The 16,161-nt window shown below is 43.4% G+C and overlaps 1 non-coding gene across 1 annotated transcript; it reads left to right on the top strand.

Annotated features, from left to right (window-relative positions):
• The first annotated feature begins 14,122 nt into the window (after positions 1-14,122).
• On the top strand, positions 14,123-14,197 carry Trnas-cga. The gene has a single exon. It is a non-coding gene; the product is annotated as a tRNA-Ser (tRNA).
• The last annotated feature ends 1,964 nt before the right edge of the window (positions 14,198-16,161 follow it).

The raw sequence follows: 16,161 nt of genomic DNA, 5'->3' as shown, positions 1-16,161 counted from the left end.
ATAGGCTACAACCCTATGTCACTCACTTCCCAACCACTGCTTCCCTTTCATGCCTCTCCACTCTTATAACTGCCATCTGGTTTCTGTAGAAATTGTAAATAGCCTTTCGCTAGCTGTATTTTACCCCTGCCACGTTCAGAATTTGAAGGAGAATATTCCAGTCAACATTATCAAAAACTTTCTCTAAGTCTACAAATGCCAGAAACGTAGGTTTCCCCTTCCTTAATCTATGTACTAGGTTTCCCCTGCCTTAATCTATGTACTACGATAAGTCGTAGGGACAATATCGCCTCTCGTGTTCCAACATTTCTACGGAATCCAAAGGAATCTTCCCGGACAATTTGTAGCGTTTCGAAAAGCAGATGCATGGTAGTTTTTTTGTGATATGTTACAATACAGCATCACCGGTCTACTGCGGTCTAACTGTGTTGGTGAGGCAGTAAATTTCCACAGGGCAGTGACTGCGTCACTGCAATTCACTTTGGAGGTGTGGCGGTGGGACTTGTCGTCCCGTACCACCCTCTGACGGTGACAGGACTACATGAGTCAGGCACAAAAATTTAGCCTAACATGGGCAGGTATGATTGGAAAGTATTGGACGTAGAATGGGGGCTGGTCCCGCCAAGGGATGCGTCCGTGGTGGGCGTGCCAGGCCTATCGTTAGCCATGGTCGGAATCCGTTTCCTCTAGGATGGTTAGGGCAACCGAATGTCGATGCCAGCGGCGTGGAGGTGTGGTCCCAACGTGGCGGAACCCATGGACAGTGTCCCGCAAGGCATCCACTTTCTCATAGAGCCGCCGCGCGTTGTTGCGTATGGCCGTCTTTAGGGGGACGATATCCGCTTCCTCGCGGAGAGTGACAATTCTCGTGAGTGGCGGGGTGTGCAGGCTCCACCTGAGCACCTTGTTCTGCAGGCGCTGCAATGTCCGCATCCTGGTGACACTAATCGTGGCCCATGCAGCAGATCCATACGTGAGGGCAGGCAGGATAACTTCGGTAAATGCGGAGCTTGGTATGCAGGTTAAGGTCCCTACTGCGGAAGAGCGGGTACAAAGCCCTGGTTAGCTTTTGCCCCTTGTTGGTGACATACTCCGCATGACAGTGGGAGAGCAACTTGCGGTCCATCTGGACCCCGAGATAGGTGGTTGCCGGGGACCAGGGCACCTGCACACCTGCAATCGAAATGTTGCGGCTGAGGACTGGGCGCCGTTTCGTGAAGTAGACTGCCGTAGTTTTGGCGGCATTGAGAGCTATTTTGTTTGTCCGGCACCAGGTGATAGTGGCGTCCACCTGTCGCTGGAGGCGGGCGACGACGGCGTCAGTAATGCGGCCAGTGGTGTATAGCGCTGTGTCGCCAGCATATTGTGCAAGGTGACACTCGGGGATGACTGGCATATCATTGACATAGATATTAAATAGGATGGGAGATAGCACCGATCCTTGCGGAGTGCCTGCCGACAACTGGCGAATGCCAGAACGCATTCCCCGTTGAGCCACTAGGAATGGGGGAAGTCATCATAGAACATCTCTCTTCCAATTTCCAACATAGAATAATTTATCTCTTTGCCGTAGCTTAATACAGTCTGTATATCTTTGTTGTCGAGTTCGCACGCAGATTTAAACATCTGCCGTAGCTTAATACAGTCTGTATATCTTTGTTGTCGAGTTCGCACGCAGATTTAAACATCTGCGTGCGAACTCGACAACAAAGATATACAGACTGTATTAAGCTACGGCAAAGAGATAAATTATTCTATGTTGGAAATTGGAAGAGAGATGTTCTATGTCCGATTGAGAGGAGATTGTTGGAAGCCACAATTAAGGCAGCAATCTATATTTTATGGTATTGAAGAAAAGAAACACATATAAAAGCACAAAAGGAGTATCAGGTGTGTAGAGTTCATAACCCTTAATCATTTTAAAGGAAATATTCTGTAATTATAAAGGCGCAAGTCGTTCGGAAGTGTTGTGTGGTTTGATGGTGCGAACCTGCAGTTTTAAACAGTTTTGGGATTGGTCGAGAATATTTCTCCGAAGATCTAAATAATTTCACGAACTAAAGTTGGCCGCCACATTCCATAAGCATTACACAGCATAGCACTTGGCAGTACCGATCGATTTCCATAGAGCGATGAATTATCTTTAGCGATTTAAGGTGCAGAAGTTCCAGCAAGGAGACTCAATGAGATCTGCTTCTGCGAAACGCATGTAGTCTTACCGTATTCTTTAACTTATACGGAGAATGGTAAGCAATATAGACTTCATAACCACCGCGAACATAATTAAAAGGACTCAAATAAAACGAGCAAACAGTGAAAAGGAATCGCTAAACCAAACTATAAATAAAAATCAGTTAATAATAAAACGTAATCACATTAATAAAACGCTCATTAAATAATAGAGAGAATAAAAATAAGAACTTTAGATGTTGAAGGAAGGTGGAAGGAGGGTTTAACAAGATAGCGTTGACTTGAGATTTTCCAGACATCGAATGAATGGAAATGAGGATCCGAAGAAATCGAGGACTAAAATTTAGTGAAAAAGAGGTGTATAAAGGTCGACTAAAGAACATGACTGAGTTTATGAGAATCTGTAAGCCATTTATTAGCATACAGGAGCTAATGTGTGATCTATAGAAGTGGAAGAATGTGGAATTTTACTGAATTACGGGGAGGAATGATTGATTACTAAATAGTACTTGTGTGTATACGTAGCAAATCTCAGTTTTTAAGTATGTTTTTGTTTAATAAGAGATCGCACCGCTACAATTATGCAGGGTGATCCATTGATAGTGACCGGGCCAAATATCTCACGAAATAGGCATCAAACGAAAAACTATAAAGAACGAAACTCTTCTAGCTTGAAGGGGGAAAGCAGATGGCGCTATGGTTGGCCCGCTAGATGGCGCTGCCACAGGTCAAACGGATATCAACTGCGTTTTTTAAATAGGAACCCCCATTTTTATTACATATTCGTGTAGTACGTAAAGAAATATGAATGTGTTAGTTGGACCAGTTTTTTCGCTTTGTGATAGACGGCGCTGTAATAGTCACAAACGTGTTAGTACGTGGCATCACGTAACAGTCCGCCAAAAAAATGGCTCTGAGCACTATGGGACTTAACATCTGAGGTCATCAGTCCCCTAGAACTTAGAACTAGTTAAACCTAACTAACCTAAGGACATCACACACATCCATGCCCGAGGCAGGATTCGAACCTGCGACCGTAGCAGTCGCGCGATTCCAGACTGAAGCGCCTAGAACCCAACTGCTCGGCCACTCCGGCCGGCAACATTCCGCCCGTACGTAAGAAAAAGAATGTTTTGGTTGGACCACTTTTTTTCGCTTTGTGACAGATGACGCTGTAATAGTCACAAACGTATAAGTACGTGATATAACGTAACATTCCGTCAATGCGGACGGTATTTGCTTCGTGACACACTACCCGTGTTAAAATGGACCGTTTACCAATTGCGGAAAAGGTCGATATCGTGTTGATGTATGGCTATTGTGATCAAAATGCCCAACGGGCGTGTGCTATGTATGCTGCTCGGTATCCTGGACGACATCTTCCAAGTGTCCGGACCGTTCGCCGGATAGTTACGTTATTTAAGGAAACAGGAAGTGTTCAGCCACATGTGAAACGTCAACCACGCCCTCAACAAATGATGATGCCAACTAGGTGTTTTAGCTGCTGTGGCGGCTAATCCGCACATCAGTAGCAGACAAATTGCGCGAGAATCCGGAATCTCAAAAACGTCGGTGTTGCAATGCTACGTCAACATCGATAGCACCCGTACCATATTTCTATGCACCATGAATCGCATGGCGACGACTTTGAACGTCTTGTACAGTTCTGCGACTGGGCACAAGAGAAATTACGAGACGATGACAGATTTTTTGCACGCGTTCTATTTAGCGACGAACCGTCATTCACCAACAGCGGCAACGTAAACCGCCGTAATATGCACTATTGGGCAACGGAAAAACCACGATCGCTGCGACAACTGGAACATCAGCGACCTTGGCGGGTTAATGTATGGTGTGGCATTACGGGAGGAAAGATAATTGGCCCCCATTTTATCGATGGCAATCTAAATGGTGCAATGTATGCTGATTTCCTACGTAATGTTCTACCGATGTTACTGCAAGATGTTTCACTGCATACAGAATGGCGATGTACTTCCAACATGATGGATGTCCGGCACATAGCGCGCGTGCGGTTGTAGCGGTATTGAATAGCATATTTCATGAGAGGTGGATTGGTCTTCGAAGCACCATACCGTGGTCCGCACGTTCACCGGATCTGACGTCCCCGGACTTATTTCTGTGGGGAAAGTTGAAGGATATCTGCTATCGTGATCATGATGGATGTCCGGCACATAGCGCGCGTGCGGTTGTAGCGGTATTGAATAGCATATTTCATGAGAGGTGGATTGGTCTTCGAAGCACCATACCGTGGCCCGCACGTTCACCGGATCTGACGTCCCCGGACTTATTTCTGTGGGGAAAGTTGAAGGATATCTGCTATCGTGATCTACCGACAACGCCTGACAACGTGCGTCAGCGCATTGTCAGTGCATGTGCGAACATTACGGAAGGCGAACTACTCGCTGTTGAGAGGAATATCGTTACACGTATTGCCAAATGCATTGAGGTTGACGGACATAATTTTGAACATTTATTGCATTAATGTGGTATTTACAGGTAATCACGCTGTAACGGCATGCGTTCTCAGAAGTGATAAGTTCACAAAGGTACATGTATCACATTGGAACAACCGAAATAAAATGTTCAAACGTACCTACGTTCTGTATTTTAATTTAAAAAACCTACCTATTACCAACTGTTCGTCTAAAATTGTGAGCAATATGTTTGTGACTATTACAGCGCCATCTATCACAAAGCGAAGAAAGTGGTGCAACTAAAACATTCATATTTCTTTACGTATTACACGAATTTGTAATAAAAATGTGGGTTCCTATTTTAAAAATACCGCAGTTGATATCCGTTTGACCTATGACAGCGCCAACCATAGCGCCATCTGGTTTCCTCCTTCAAGCTAGACGAGTTTCGTTGTTTGTAGTTTTTCGTTTGACGCTTACTTCGTAAGATATTTGGCCCTTTCACTATCAACGGACCACCCTGTATATTCGGCACTGAGATCAAACATGACTGGAAGTAGAGGATTGCGAATAAATTGAAAATATTAGTCGTACCTGGATATTTCTTCACATACTTTTCAGAGAAGCTGTTTGATTAATGCCAATTTGTCATGCAACATCGTCAATTATTATTGTAGTGCATATTCACGTGAAAATAAACAAGCACCACGCCATCTTCAGAATATGAGTGCAGGCAGAGACTGCAGCATCATTCGCCGTCTTCGTTCGTCACGAGGCATTTATCTTTGAGCGCCGAGAGCTTGACGGCAAAAGTGAACAAACGGAGTCCCTTGACCACAGAAAGAGGCAACAGTAAGTTTAAGACTTCCTTTTCTTATGTAGCCAAAAGTAAATTACTGATTTACAATCAAACTCGCTTGCGAAATTAAACAAACAGTTGGTAAATTTATTTGGTTGCCCTGGAACAAAGTTGTTTAAAAATTTACAGTCAGAGTTAATGACGCCCACGATACCTTGTAGCTACTAATACGTGAAAACATACAGTATTTTGGAACAAGTAATACACTGGTTAACGTAATGCAGTATTACCATACTGCGAGCAGAAACTGGTCAGTGTTATGTAATTGATTTTCAGTGTGATCTTTGAATTTTGTCAACGAAGTAAAGATAAGCAGACGCAGATGATTAGTGAAGCGGGAAATCGAATACTGACACAGTTACAGCATGACGGTTGAGCTGTAGCGTGGTGCATACTGACGGAAGGCAAGCTGAAATGAGCCAAGCGAAATGACAAAATCTATTGAATTTAGGCAAAATTCTGTTGAAAATGTTAAAAAAACTTAGATTTCTGAGCACCAGTACGTAAAATGTAGGAACACAAACTGTTAATTTTAAATTCTCTTGGAAAGTACTACGGTGTGCTGAAAATAATACCTTAGAATGTTTTATGTTAAAACTCAGGAAGCTTTTTAAATAAAACAAACGTTATTCAAATATAACAACTTTATTCTTCGTGTTTACATATTTGCACCCATCTGCCGCTAGAAGGCTCCAAATTGTAGCGCGTGACGCGAGGCCGTGAGAAACAACGTGCTGTAACCAAACTTCGAATTCTAAAATTGAATTTTCTCATTTTGGGAGAACTTAAGGGCGATCTATTTGATTGCTAAAAGCCATTCAGCAGCCAAGTTCGCATAAAATATTTTTTTTGTTTAAAGCCAACGATTCCAACAAACTATGCAGTTACTTTCGGGTCTCAAAATCTTTTATTGTAAAACAGGTTCATTTTACGTTAACCTCACGCACAAGATGAGAAGTGGATAGCACGCTATAAAAGATCTGTCATCGCTAAAATATTTGAAAACACAAAACACACTGTGCAACAGGCTATGTCCATAAACGTATTGCTCACAGTTGCTTATTGCATCGTACAAAGACTGTACACAATAGCACAACCCGTTTACACATGCTGGACATATTCTAAACAATAGGAATGCCCTTTAAATGTCATGTAATTCGAAGAGTGCGTTCTCACTGTAATTTTTTTGTATAAAAATACACAAATTGTTAAATATTGTGAACTATCCTCAGCAATGTAAGTGGTGTAATTACGGAAGTGCTGTCTAATGAAATTAGACACCAAAACATTCTGACACTTTGCAGCTGTATCTGAATTAACTTAAACCAAAATAATTAGAAAACATAAAGCTGTATACTAAATAAGCTAGCCTATGAAATTCTTTATATCGCAGTGCAGAGCTACAATGCGTGACGTGACAGCACGAGGCAGTTCCAACACTCAAAACTAAGAGGATAATGATCCTACATAAAATTGCAAATCGAATTTTGGAAGGCAAAATAACCAAAAAATTTTCCCAAAAATGCTCTATGATTCTACGTAAGTAACTAACTAAATACAATTCCAAAAGTTGGATAACAGCAAGTCTGTCTGCATAAGATGTAAAATGTTAACTGATTTTTACGTAAACTGAACATGGTAACAATTCTGAAATGCAACTTATGACTGTGAATGGTTGAACTGTGTCCCAACTATAATTTTGAAATAGCCCTAACAAATTTATGTTCTTAGTTGGGGACCGAAAACACAGTATTGATCTAAGTGATGAACATAAAGAGCAGTAAATCAACTAAAAGGAAAGAAAGGCTTGTACTATGGAATGCAAAGACATGCAGCTATTCTAAGCAGTTGAAGCTTAATCTTTAACCGCAGTTTTCAGCAGAGTGCAATTCGGTAAAACACAATGAAAAAAAAAAAATTCGGGAGGAAATGGTGGAGGACATTGCATTTTCTATGTAAAAGAAGCTATCATTCACAAACTATACTAAAATAACTTACTTCTTATTATAAATATGACTCTGTCATGAAATTATGTATTGAAACTGTAATGCAGTAGTAAGTCTATAACACGTTAACTGGTAATTTTACTTAATCACATCTGAACTATTGAACTTACTAGTCCGAACAACAACAACAAAAAAAAAGTCCCGCTAACACTTGCCGTTTTCCAAATACATCATAAAGTACACGCAGGAAAGCGATGAGCACGACTTCACCTGAACATTTTCTTCTGCATTAATGTTTTCCAAATCACATTTCCAAAATTTAATATCATCTGTGCATTTATATCTGTGCCCTGCAAGTTATCTCCAGACCGATGAGCAGTATGGCTCACACCAGACAGAATTACTAGCTTCTCTTAGGATGCTACTGGCAACGACAATGCTACTGACAACAAAAGGTGACAGTCCTTGTAGTTAGAACTTCTGTAGCGCAACATGTAGACTATTGAAGACTACTGTTTGAAGAGGGTCCAAAGTACACAGAGAAAGTATGACACATCGAATGCAAAGCTCACATCACAATCCAATCTAAACTATAAACCTTACAACACACGGAACATCCTCTCTTTCAGCATGGCAAAGCCAGACCACACACAAGAGCTGCGACATCAGCAACAATGCGACACACTGGGTTCATTGTCGTCGGTCATCATCCATACAGCCCAACTTGGTTCCATTCCATTTTCACCTGTTTCCAGTAGTTACAGATCACCTTCGAGGACTTCACTGCATTAGTGGTATCAACAAACTGGTCTTGAGAGAAATTCGTTCACCACCAGAGTGACTACATTAAATAAATATGGAGACATGAAGAATAAAGATGTGGAATGTTAGTAACGTTTGTGTTATTTAAAAACCTTTAAGAGTTTTCACATAAAAATTGTGAGGCATTACTTTCAACCATGCCCTCGTATGAAAGGAAGACAAAGTAATGGATGAGTAGTTGAAGGGATCTGTAAGCTCTACGTATTAGGCATGTCACTGTAGTGTTCTGAAGCACTGATTTGCGATTTTTAATTAAATTTTCGTACTTTGCCAGCCTCTCTAGAGCGTCTTGTGTGGTCCCAAGAAGAGAACTACTTAAGCCGGCTGGAATCTCGTTTCCAGAAATTTCATCTGCCGCCAGTAGAACGCTCAACCCTACATACGCCTTCCCTTAATGCACATCAGAGATAGAGAGAGAGGGTGGAGGAGAGACGGAGTGAAAGAGAGAGACGGAAAACGTGGCGACTCGAGTCTAATAAGCAAGTACCGGTGAAGAGAGCAAAGTTTATAATTGCTATTACAGGCGGTGAGAGTGCAGCCGCGGAGTGCTGGCAGCAAGTCCTTCCTATAGACCGGGCCGTCGAAAATCCGTCTCGAATCTCTCTCCCCCCCATCCCCACCCCCTACTTTAAACGAGATAAATTTTCCGCGAGAAGGAGCAGCGGCAGTGGCGGAATAGAAAACCGGAGAGGTTTCGCTCGGTGCGCTCACGCACATCCTGGCGCGGTCGCCAGCAGGCCTGCCAACTTTTTAAGAGAGTTTGCTCTGTCTGGCTGCTCATTAGCGGCGGCCAATATAAAGGCAAGCAGATACCTGAACTCGGGTATCAAGTTACCGGCCCTGAGGTCGCGTCTTCTTCTCCTTCGCTTACCGCCCCTACTCCACCCACCTCCCCCGACCCCCTTTCTCCTTTCCATTCCGCGTCCCTGAGCGATGTTTAAGTTTTAATAATCCCGGCCGGCTCTTACAACTTCTTGCTTGCTCGCTGCTATCAGATGTGGACCGTGCTAGGTATAACGTTCCTCTGCCTCGCTAACACAAACTGCGAAAGTAAGACAATATTCTGCAGATTCGTTCTCCACGGTGACTTAAAACCATCAGATACTTGATACTGTCAGTTAATATTGTCATTGTAGAGCTCCGTTAATTAACATCTGCTAACACTAAAGTCATTACAGACACTACTTGTAATACGCAACGTTCCTTCAATAAACAATCCTTGAGATGTGCTACATTATAATCTTGAAATTGGCACAATATGGTGGAACCCAAAAAAGATATATCCACACTGCGAAAAAAGCTATGTTTGATGGGACACTTCAGAATATATTTCCTCTAATACACTACTGGCCATTAAAATTGCTACACCATGAACCTGACGTGTTACAGACGCGAAATTTAAGCGACAGGAAGACCATGCTGTGATATGCAAATGATTAGCTTTTCAGAGCATTCACACAAGGTTGGCGCCGGTGGCGACACCTACAACGTGCTGACACGAGGAAAGTTTCCAAACGATTTCTCATACACAAGCAGCAGTTGACCGGCGTTGCCTGGTGAAAGGAGGAGAAATGCATACCATCAAGATTCCGACTTTGATAAAGGTTGGATTGTAGGCTATCGCGATTGCGGTTTATCGTATCGCGACGTTTCTGCTCGCGTTGGTCAAGATCCAATGACTGCTAGCAGAATATGGAATCGGTGGGTTCACGAGGGTAATACGAAACGCCGTGCTGGATCCCAACGGCCTCGTAGCACTAGCAGTCGAGATGACAGGCATCTTATCCGCATGGCTGTAGCGGATCGTGCAGCCACGTCTCGGTCCCTGAGTCAACAGATTGGGACGTTTGCAAGACAACAACCATCTGAACGAACAGATCGACGACGTTTGCATCAGCATGGGCTATCAGCTCGGAGACCGTGGCTGCGGTTACCCTTGACGCTGCATCACAGACAGGAGAGTCTGCGATGGTGTACTCAAAGACGAACCTGGGTGCACGAATGGAAAAAATTCATTTTTTCGGATGAATCCAGGTTTTGTTTACAGCATCGTGATGGTCGCATGCGTGGTTGGCGACATCGCGGTGAACGCACATTGAAAGCGTGTATTCGTCATCGCCATACTTGCGTAGCACCCGGCGTGATGATATGGGGTGCCATTGGCTACACGTCTCGGTCACCCCTTGTTCGCTGTGACGGCACTTTGAACAGTGGACGTTACATTTCAGATGTGTTACGACGCGTGGCTCTACCCTTCATTCGATCCCTGCGAAACCCTACATTTCAGCAGGATAATGCACCACCGCATGTTGCAGGTCCTGTACAGGTCTTTCTGGACACAGAAAATGTTCGACTGCTGCCCTGGCCAGCACATTCTCCAGATCTCTCACCAATTGAAAACGTCTGGTCAATGGTGGCCGAGCAACTGGCTCGTCACAATACGCCAGTCACTACTCTTGCTGAACTGTGGTGTCGTATTGAAGCTGCATGGGCAGCTATATCTGTACACGCCATCCAAGCTCTGTTTGACTCAATGCCGAGGCGTATCAAGGCCATTATTACGGCCAGAGGTGGTTGTTCTGGGTACTGATTTCTCACGATCTATGCACTCAAACTGCGTGAAAATGTAATCACATGTCAGTTCTAGTATAATATATTTGTCCAATGAATAGCTGCATTTCTTCTTAGTGTAGCAAATTTAATGGTCAGTAGAGTAGCTTTGCACTACCAATATAGAAACACAGCTGTCAATCATTATGGTTTCCGCTGTTTGTTGAGGACTTCTCACTGCATCTACGAGGGTGGTTTAATAAGTCTGGTGAGTTTCCATGAAAGGTTGGAACGGTTTTGTTGTTATTATGGTTGGTAAGCTTGATTATTCCAAGGATCATATGGAGAATTTCAACAGTGTACAGCGAACAGTTCATTGTTGACCACCAACTCAATTGGCCTGTGTATCGATTGCGAATGAAAAAGGAGAAAACCGAGTTTCGTCCTTTTTCTAAACGTTCTCATTTTAAGGGTTGGGATACAGCACAAGAGAAAACAGAATTAATGAAGTTCACGTAGACTCTGAACCGTCATTTAAGACCATTTACTTTTGGATTCATGAACTCAAACGAAGTCGGGAAAGCGCCAGAACCGAAACGCGCTTCAGCCGCCCAGTCGAGGTCACCACGAAAGAAACCATTGACAAAATCCATAATATGGTGACGCAAGACCGCCGAATAAAAGTTCTTGAGATTGCTGAGACTGTAGCCATCTCAACTGAGCGAGTGCATGATATCCTGCACAAAATGCAGTGGCTGTGAAGAAGCTGTGCGCGAGGTGGGTGCCGCAATTTCTACAGTCGACATAAAACGCATCAGGTACAAGATTTCAACACAACATCTAGCGATGTTTGATGGCAATACGCAAGCCTTTTTCCACCGATTTGTGACTGTTGATGAAAGCTGGATCGGATCAATCGTTACACACCAGAGTCAAAATGGCATTCAAAACAATGGACTAAGAGCGGTGAAAGTGCACCGAAGAAGGCAAAGACCATTATGTCAGCTGCTGGGGTGATGGTCACTGTTTTCTCGGGATTCGCATGCAATAATGTTCGTAGAATACTTGGAAAAAGGCAGAACCATAACTGGATCCTAATATGCTTCATTGTTGGATCGTTTAATGCTTGGCCCGCATCTCGTGGTCGTGCGGTAGCGTTCTCGCTTCTCACGCCCGGGTTCCCGGGTTCGATTCCCGGCGGGGTCAGGGATTTTCTCTGCCTCGTGATGGCTGGGTGTTGTGTGATGTCCTTAGGTTAGTTAGGTTTAAGTAGTTCTAAGTTCTAGGGGACTGATGACCATAGATGTTAAGCCCCATAGTGCTCAGAGCCATTTCGTTTGATGCTTGCATTGACTGAAAAAAGACCAAGGTGCTCTTTCACCAGAATGTTGCACCATCCCATACACCAGTGATACCAATGGTGTAACTGCATGAACTGGGGTTTCAAACGGTTCCCCGTCGACTCCATTCACCAGACTTAGCTCAAAGTGACTTCTTCCTGTTCTCTAACTTAATATTTTGGCTTGCTGGGAAGACGTTTTCCGAAGCGAGGAAGTGATAGCTGCATTTAAAGAGTGTTTTGAGGAGTTTGAGACACACTGTTTTTCCAATGCTACGAAAATGCTGGATGATCACTGGACCAAGTGTGTGTCCCACAAAGAAGACTATGCCCAGAAGTAAGCTGAGTTGTGTACGAAGCAAATATTCTTCTTGCATTTTTACCAGACTTACCAAACCATCCTTGTAAATACATACCGTGCAAATCACTGAAAAGTGTGTAGCAGAGGGTACTTAGCGTAGTGCTACATGTCTGCATTCCTACCCCTTCAACACTCGAGTGGAGAGGGAGAGGAGTAACTACCTAATTGCATGTACAGTGTATGTGTTGTCTTTGCGCCGGCCGCTGTGGCCGAGCGGTTCTAGGTGCTTCAGTCCAGAACTGCGTTGCCGCTACGGTCACAGGTTCCAATCCTGCCTCGGGTATGGATGTGTGTGATGTCCTTAGGTTAGTTAGGTTTAAGTAGTTCTTTCTGTAATTCAAGAAAGTCCATGTTCTCATTTTTGCGTGGAGAATGGTTACGGATAAATAAATAATATTTACTTCGTAAATTTTTATTCGCTAAAACTAAAGCTCTCCCTCTCTCCCCATAGGGTGTGGTTTAGAGAGGAATTAGAGTTTTACAAGTGTTGACCCAAATATTTGGGTCTCTCAAACCTCACCCTATGGGAAGAGAGGGAGAGTTTTAGTTTTAGCGAATCAAAATTTACGAAGTAAATAAGTAAATAAAATGAGTAAATAAAATAAGTAAATAAAATGAGAACATTTATTTTCTTGAGTTACAGCGCCAACTACCAAGAATCAAAACAAATGTTTAAGAAAAAAATGTACGTAGTTTTTCATGTATAATCTGATTCTGCAATAAAAAATGGGGGTTCCCATTTGAAATTTTAAAGTTGCCTCCGACCCCACCCCCATGGGACTGGGGTGGCGGGCTAATTTTAGCACATGTCCCCCTCAAAAATAATCAACTTTGGATTCTTCACATTTTTTCGTGTGAAGCTTATTTTACAAGTTACTGTGGTTTGTCAACTTAAAATTAACCCCTGTGTAGCTGTGTGTTTATACACCTGGTCATGTTCAGACCATATTACCACTTAACGCGACGAAAGCAGTAGATTGGGATTTAAAAATGCGCTGTATTTGTAGTTCTGTTTTAGGAAGTTTGTCCTAGGAAGACAATAGCAACAAAAATTGGCGTAGACCATCATACAGTGGCGTACACGCAGCAGCGGTTCAAGCAAACTGTTGGTAATGCAAGTATTTCGCGATCTGGAAGACCCCGACTATCATCATACAGGGAAGACAGTTCATATGTGTACAGGAAGTAAATAGTACGCTGAAACTTCCTGGCAGATTAAAACTGTGTGCCCGACCGAGACTCGAACTCGGGACCTTTGCCTTTCGCGGGCAAGTGCTCTACCAACTGAGCTACCGAAGCACGACTCACGCCCAGTACTCACAGCTTTACTTCTGCCAGTACCTCGTCTCCTACCTTCCAAACTTTACAGAAGCTCTCCTGCGAACCTTGCAGAACTAGCACTCCTGAAAGAAAGGATATTGCGGAGACATGGCTTAGCCACAGCCTGGGGGATGTTTCCAGAATGAGATTTTCACTCTGCAGCGGAGTGTGCGCTGATATGAAACTTCCTGGCAGATTAAAACTGTGTGCCCGACCGAGACTCGAACTCGGGACCTTTGCCTTTCGCGGGCAAGTGCTCTACTGGCAGAAATAAAGCTGTGAGTACCGGGCGTGAATCGTGCTTCGGTAGCTCAGTTGGTAGAGCACTTGCCCGCGAAAGGCAAAGGTCCCGAGTTCGAGTCTCGGTCGGGAACACAGTTTTAATCTGCCAGGAAGTTTCATATCAGCGCACACTCCGCTGCAGAGTGAAAATCTCATTCTGTAAATAGTACGCTAGCAGCTCCATTGTCTGTCTCAACAGTGCAACGTCGTCTCAGTAAACAAAGCTTAAAGGGGAACAAATCATCAAAAGGACGTTTATCGCGCAAAAGGAAGGTGAAACGATTGTAGTGGGTACAGCAACGTAAAAATTGGAGTGTGCAGCAATGGTTCAAGGCGTTATTCACTGATGAATCTAGGTCTGAAGTACGAGAAAGCCGTCGTCGAATGTTTGTTCGTCATCGTCGGTGAGAATGTATGCAGACTTAGTGTGTCACGCCAATGGTGGTGTGGAGATGTTTTGCGGGTAATAAAATCTGTGATCTGGTGCGAATTAATGGAACATTAAAGAAGGAAGGACACCACAGATTACTGACGAACAGTGTAGTTCCATCCGGCAAGAGACTTATTACCCTTGTGCAGAAGGACGATGATCCCAAACAGGTTTCCAGATTGTGGAGACGGTATGTCAGTAGAAGAGGAACAGAAGAATTTGATTTGGCCAAATCAGTCACCTAACTGAAAGCCAAATTAAATGCTATAGGATAAACTTGAGAGGGATGTGAAAAAAGTGAGGTCATCTAGTGTTCAAGATTTATGGGTAACCTCAGGGACGTGTTGCACTGCGATATCTGCAAAAACGCTACAAAATCTCATATCCAGAATGCCAAGAGTTTGTGCAGATACTCTGAGGGCGAACAGTGGATACTTTGAAAAGGTTAAAATCCAAACCGCGTTGTACGTAGTTTGCACGATGTATCTGTACACTGAAATTGTGGTATCGGTAGCTACGATGCCACAACGTAGCTGCGCTCTGCTAGGTTGGCACTACGACACCGACACCGACGACAGTGCCCTCTAGCTGGCGCTGTGCAGTTCTACGAGCTCCGCTCCGGACTCAGCCCATTTGATCACGAGCAGACGACCAATCAACATTGTTTCATTTTCATAGTGGGTGAGCCACTACAGATTTTGCCTGTATAACTTCTGGCCAATGTAGATTTGATTGATGTACAGCTTCGCACCTACGTGCTCATCTCAGCCGAAGTTAAGTACAATTGATGTATTCAAGTTATTGTGTTGTGATATAGTAAAAACACTTTTTATTGCAGTATCGAGAGTTTTACCTCACCTGCTCCTTCTAGCTTCCTGCATTAGGCCTACCCTTCAGTTTACAGGAGCAGACCACGCGCCGCCTTCCAGGCGGGATACGAAAGAAATCAAGTATACACTTGGTTCGCCTACAATATTTATTTTGGGGCCGTCAAATTACAACTCAATGTGACACAATTTTTGTTGCATATGCGTTTCGCATTTGTTCTTTGCAGGGCAACTTCAGTAGCCTGGAATATGTACATTTTTCGTTTATGCTATTTAGTTTAGGTTTAGTACGTTGAATGTACAGGGTGTCATAAAAGAACCAACAAACTGTAGGTACAGGTTCCTTACAGCGAAACAAGAAATGTCTAGCAAACAAGGTCTGTAAAGAGGGTAAAAGGATGAGCGTTTGTTCATCTTCGATACTGTGAAACACATCTGTTCTACCGGAAGCTCTTTGTTTTTCATGTTCTAGGAGGAGGTGGTATGGAGCAAAACAAGAAAAAATTTCTAGTAAACGTAGGTTCTGAAATTCATGCCTTAAGACCTACGATGACTAGTGATGACGAACAACAGCTCCTAGCTGTTAAGGTATGCGCTTTACAGCCCATGTTTACTTAGACTTTTTTACTTGTTTCTGTATAAGGAACCTGTCCCTAACCTTTTTTTTTGTGGGGGGGGGGGGGGACACTGTATAGTATATAAACAGTTCTGGTACTCACTTTTGCATGATGTACTAGTGATTTAAAATTCTACTTACAGATTTCGTGGATGTTTTTCAACACGATGTATTTTCGTTTCTT

This window comes from Schistocerca americana, chromosome 10 (assembly GCF_021461395.2).
Source record: "Schistocerca americana isolate TAMUIC-IGC-003095 chromosome 10, iqSchAmer2.1, whole genome shotgun sequence".
NCBI classification, from domain to species: domain Eukaryota; kingdom Metazoa; phylum Arthropoda; class Insecta; order Orthoptera; family Acrididae; genus Schistocerca; species Schistocerca americana.
This window is presented reverse-complemented; position numbering and strand designations above follow the sequence as displayed.